This window comes from Bactrocera neohumeralis, chromosome 2 (genome assembly GCF_024586455.1).
Source record: "Bactrocera neohumeralis isolate Rockhampton chromosome 2, APGP_CSIRO_Bneo_wtdbg2-racon-allhic-juicebox.fasta_v2, whole genome shotgun sequence".
Lineage (NCBI taxonomy): Eukaryota > Metazoa > Arthropoda > Insecta > Diptera > Tephritidae > Bactrocera > Bactrocera neohumeralis.
Window position 1 is genome coordinate 85,476,959 of NC_065919.1, and position 6,000 is coordinate 85,482,958.

Sequence of the window (6,000 nt, forward strand, 5' to 3'; positions counted from 1 at the left end):
TCAAATTTGGGTTGTTTTTAGTAGAAAGAGATTTAATCATTTCCCTTTCTTTAGAATAGAAAAGTGTTGGGAGATTTACTTTTTATATACGGAAACCCTGGTGCCTCATTTTTATACCTTTCATAACATTGAAATTACGTTTTTACTTTTTTCGTAGTTTCGAATCAAGTCAGTTTACTTTTGATACATATGGCTTCTTATTTTTTTGATTCCCTTTAAGGAATCCTTCAACTTTCTATGCCATTTTTGAGTACGATTTGTTCTCTGCTTAAAAATAGACTCAGTTTCAGCGATCACCTCTTTATTCCACGAAACTGTCTTCCCAGCGTGCATTCTTTTGTTATCGGAGAACAAAAAATAGTCACTCGGGCCAGATCTCGAGAATTCGGTCCAATAATGCTATTTAGTAGTCGCTATTGATGGTACTTCCTTTTCCAAGACAATTTCAATTATTCCATGCGCATCAAAAACTACAGACCTCATAACCTTGTCAGCCGACTCTTGCGTTTTTCCAAGCTTTGGAACGGATTCAACGTGTAACTGTCGATTGGACTTAGGAATGAAATAATAGAGTCATGTTTCATCCATTGTCACATATCGACTTAAAAACTAGGGTTTATAATGCTTGAACAACTCCAAACACTGCTTCGAATCGTCAACTCGTCGTTGAGTTTAGTCAAAAGTGAGCCCTTTCAGTCCTCACTTTGCACAGAGCTTTATCATACGCAAATATTTGTGAATGATATGATGCAGACCTGCCTGTGTCTGCAGTGCACTTCACTTTACAGTCATCCAAAATTATTTTGTGGACTTTTGTGTGATTTTGGTCGGGAACCACATCTTTTGTACGTCCATCGCGTTCACTGTCTTCATGGCTCATTTAACCACGTCTAAGCTAAGCACACCAATCATTGATGGATGATTTTCCTGGGGCAATGTCTGGAAACTCGTCATCAAGCCAAGTTTTTTCTTCAACTGTATTTTCCCTTCAAAAGGCAATATTTCATCAATACACGAAATTCCTTTTTATCCACTTTTTTCATAATAACAAAATTTTCTTGACTCAAAATGATATGATTTACAAACTAATGATCCGACAGCTTATTTACATATACACATGCCTTTTGAAGGTTAGTGCTAGCTAAAATTGATATGGATCTAATTCTAGTAGCGCCATCTATGCGAAGGACTTTTCAATTAAAATTTTCTATATCTCCTGAAAATAAAAACAACTAAGAACTAGAAAGTTTAGCGTATATTTATTTTAGAAAAATATACAATAAAAATTACAATCAATTATTTTGAAAGCAGGTTTAACAAATATATGTATTAAAGCACCGATTCTTCGAAATTATATTGGCTATATCCACTTTACGCTCATCCTTTAATGTTACTGTTCCTCACTGTGCTCGCACTGTTTTATTTTGCTGCCGATTTCCATACTAAATCTAGACGCCTGCAGGACTGCGATTAACAAGTTTGATTTCCTTCACCACACGCATTGCATACTTCAAGGCTGCGCCGAAATTTCTGCAACAGTTTGACAAGTTAAAACGACTGTCATTCTCACGAAGAGCGTACAGCAGACCACTTTATTGTGACTTTCGTAAGTTTTCTGTTGAAATTCATCATTTATGCTTTGGCTTTGAGTGCGTCTCATGCCGCCGACTGAGCGAAAAGTCAACGAATGAGTTAAGTTGAGACCACTTGCCAGTCAATAGGCAAGGACATGATATCCGGTAGCTTTGGCTTTTCGGCTGAGCCGCTTAAATGTGTCGTCCGTCTGGGCTTTTCGCTGCGCGCTGCTACCTTTGTGGGCGAGCTGCTCACTTGGCCGCTTGGCTGCTTGGCTATTTATTGCCCGCTGTGCTGTTCGATTGTTGATAAGGGTCGACACTCGCAACGGAAACGAAACACTCGGAAACGGAAATGAATCGAAAGTGTAAATAGAATTGGTAATACACGAGACTACAGAGAACGGATATGTCAATGTGTGTTCGTGCATACGAGTCAAATGTAGGTGCATAAATAAGTGCGTAAAGAAGAGTTGTTGAAGAGTTTTTCCAATAAAAAGACAGCGACCAAAAACTCTAGAGTTCAGTTAGAGTTTTTGGTAGTGGGATGTTTAGAGACTAAGTAAGGTACACAGTAGTTACAAATAGTTAAGACGACATGGTACAAAAATTAGTTTCAGTATAGAGATTAACATAGTTCATTAGAGTTTTAAGAGACTAAGAAGTACTACGCAAAATAGAACATTTGAAGAGAGAAAATGCTACGCCAAATAGTAAGTGGATTGTAGAGTGACAGAGCAGATTAGTTGAGAATTTTTAGACTTACTAATTTCACAAGCAAATTAAGCGCACTTACCTGCCTGTGCTGCCAACGTGTACGCGTTGAGTATGTGTGGCCACGGCGAGAGTCCTTTCAATGGAAAGGCGAAGGCGAGAAATACAAAGCACACAACACGTGTGTGAGTTGCCTTTCTAGGGCTTCCTATGAATGCTAAGCGTCAGCGTTAAATCCACTGCTGCTGCTACAGCTTGCTCGGCTGCCGCTCAGCTGGCGTGTTTGTGGTGGGTTTCGCACTGCTTTATGTCACCGTTGTTGCTGACTTTTATACTTGCAAGTATTAGCGGCGACAGACGGTGTCGCACGGCGGCCGACGACTGACGAGTCGTGCCCTAAACCAGCTGGTGAGGCGGTCAGTGGGGCGGTCGGTAGGTTTGACGGGCCGACAGGCGGCACTGCTACTCTACAGGGCGACAGCAATTATGACGAAATGCTTTGGGTCGGTGTTTGACTGCTTGACTGCTTGGCTGCTTGACTGGGCGCGACAGTTTCACAAGTCTCTTCGCACTTTGCTAGGTGGGCTGGATGATTGAGTGGTCGCTTGAGTTGTTCGGCGTCGTCGTTACATATGCTTAGTTAAAAATGTTCGTATGCACATACATACAATTGTACTTGTCTAGGTAACTGTGTGTGGGTAAGTGGAACTATTGTGCGCGCAGGTAACGTGTTGAAACTGTCAGCTTGTGCGACAGCAAAAAAAACATGAAAAGTAGAGAAATAGAAAAATAGCTGCCGTCATATGCTACGTAATTATTTGACGAATACAATTTTTCGCTTTCACCTACTTATTGCACATACACATGCACACACACAGACACGAAAAAAAAGACACGAGCGGGTGCGGGTGCGGGCGCGGAGGAGGACGCAAGTAGAACTTATCCTTGAAGCAATATGCCATGCATACTTTTACATTTATTGCAGGCTACAATTAAATTAATTCAGTACACGCACCTCATTTGCTGCGGCAGGGGCGTAACGGTGCAAATGAACTTTTGTGGCCGCGTAGTCATTAAGCGGCGCTTACGCTGGGGCATGCCAATGAGTCGCCCTCGAATGCCTATTGAGGCATTTTCACTGCCAATGCACGTTGACAATCAAGCAACAGGATCTTTGCACACATACGCGCACACACGCACACACATCCAAACGTGCAGCAGTATATGCAACACGTACACAGCAAGCGCTGGCCGCGCTCTTGTTGCGCCACTGCTGTGGCAAAGTTCAATTTTCACCTCACCTGACACGTTTGTCGCTTGTCCCGGTGGGTTAGATGGGTTTGGGTGTGTGTGTGTGTGTGTTTGAGGTGGTTGCTTGCTCGGTTTGCTTGCTTTTTTGCTTTCGTGGCGAATTGCCTGCCTGGTGCACAGGTGCTTTTGTTTTGTTGTTGCGCGCTGGCAGCTAATCAACCTAATATTTTGCTTGCCGCATCATAGGCAAGTCAGAAATCACTCGGCAGTAGCGTGTGTTAATTACTTCGCAACACGCTAACACCGCACAAATACACGCACGTTTTTTTACACCTATGCATTGGTTTGTGAATTTTCGTTTATTTTTCTACACTTTTTAGATTTAGCCTGTGCTTTGCATGCACGTTTGTAACGCGAAAGTCAACGCTTCGTCGCCTGATGCTGCTTGTGGCGGTGCACAAGCTCACTCACACGCACACCCGGCCGCCAGTGGACTTACACCTCGCTAAACCTGCTGATGTACGCGTGCACTTGTGTGTGTGTGTATGTGCATGTGTGTTTGTGCACTGAAAATACACTCACTGAAACTCTCCCGTTCGTACTCGGCGTCTACTCACTTCACGCTCTGCGTGTTTTTGTACTGAGCTCACTTGTTCACGACGCTTTCTGTGACCATACGTTTGCCATTATTTCTTGTTGTTGTTGTTGCACTTTTTGGTTTCCTGCGCGTAGTTGTTGCTATCACTTGATAGCTTTTTGTTAGATTTTCACTTTGCTCACAAAACACTTCACCTTTAATTTCCATCAAATTGTTTTCGCTACTTTCAACGTGTCCGTCTGTCAAGCAATTTAATTATTAAGAATATTTATTCACAAAATAAATGCGATATTCGGTTGACAATATGAAACCCGCATGAATCCTGCAGCGCCTTCAGTATTCGAACTAAATGCTGCAGCTGTTACTTTTTCCACTGTGTGCTCGCTCACCAATCCAGCGACAACACATTCGTATTTACCTTTGTATTCGCTGGCATATTATTGTTATATTTTACTCTGACATTCGGCTCTCTCGTGGTGTATATAAACTCACCTCATTTAAGTTGGCGAGCGTAAACTTTTGCTGAAATGTGTCTCCCGGAGGGCGGTGTGCTGTTGGGTTTTACCAAATATTTTGTATGTTTCTTCGCTATGGAAAATTCTCAGCGGTTGCGCACTTTTCTCCGAAGTTGGAATCTTATGGCAAAAGCACTGAAAGAAATAATTTTCTCAAGAAAAACCTGAGAAAGGTGGCAAAGTTGGAAAGACTACGCTGTAAGCATCTGGGGACCCTACGGTATGATACACTGGAGAAGGTATCGATAGTGAGGCCTCAGAGTCTGTTAAAATTCACGTCAAGCGCAGGCATCCTAAGTATGACGACAACTCTTGGACCCAGCAAATAAACTCCATCTGGTATCTCAAAGGACCCCACTGGTCTACATGTGGCCTACCAGATTAACCTAGGTAAAGTTGTAATCTATTAAAAGATGTTGTTGACCGAAAATTCTAGATTTGTTTCACCGAGCATGCAATGTATTTAAAACTGTTATATTTTTTTAAAAATGTGTCTACTTAATAAAAACTTTCAAAATGAATGGTAGAGACCTAACACTTGTTTGACGTGTTCTCCCGACCCAAAGCATGTTTGTAGCGCCGAGGGAGAAGAAGCACACTTGCTTGACTTCAAAGTACCTTGGACGGAATTTCGTAGATTTGCAAAACAATTTTCTGAGCTCCAAAGCTTATAGGTTATGTAGAAAAATTAAAAAAAATAAAAAAACTGACTGAGACAGTGACACTGCAAATGGATTTATGAAGGGAGTTTTCAACTAAATGTATGATGATTAACAATGACTTATCTAACAAAAGTTGTCATCGAAACCATTTTAGAAGTATATTTTAATTATAAGCTTAAGACAACAAGCGTCGTCGGGTCGAAAAAATTTCGTAATTCCTCTTTAATTTGGTACATTGCATTTTCTGAATCGAAAAACAAAATGATTCAAATTTGTTAAAATTAGTAATACAGATTAGTGACAACGGTTCCTTAGCAAAATATATGCAACTCATATTTATTAGGCCATACGAACACACATCAGCTTCCTTGCAGCGAACTCACCACAGTGTACGAAGCGACTAACTGAGAGTCGCTAGCAAATCGGAGCACAGCTGGGCCATGTGAGAGCGCGTGGTGTTTTTGCTCTTTGCCATTTGTGGAAATCACATGGTCTGTGCGGGTGACGCGCTATGGAAAACTGTTGCACGAACAGCAGTAACATAATTTAGCTTGGCAGTCAGCCTTATCGCTTTCACTTGTAGAGCGTTTCGATGAACTCATATGTAAGTGCCCAGTAGGAATGGTTGGAGCTAATGAAACGATGATTTATTGTCATATAAAAATGTTGGCCTTTACAAATATAAA

The 6,000-nt window shown here is 41.5% G+C and overlaps 1 protein-coding gene across 1 annotated transcript in view; it reads right to left on the minus strand.

The window, feature by feature from the left end:
* LOC126751710 (polypyrimidine tract-binding protein 1) overlaps positions 1-4,510 on the minus strand; it is a 523,263-nt gene extending 518,753 nt beyond the window's left edge. The window contains exons 1-2 of the mRNA XM_050462189.1: positions 4,122-4,510; positions 2,371-3,032 (exon numbers count right to left, since the gene is read on the minus strand). The gene's annotated coding sequence lies outside the window, so the exon portion shown is untranslated. The remainder of the gene's footprint in view (positions 1-2,370; positions 3,033-4,121) is intronic.
* Positions 4,511-6,000: the final 1,490 nt, after the last annotated feature.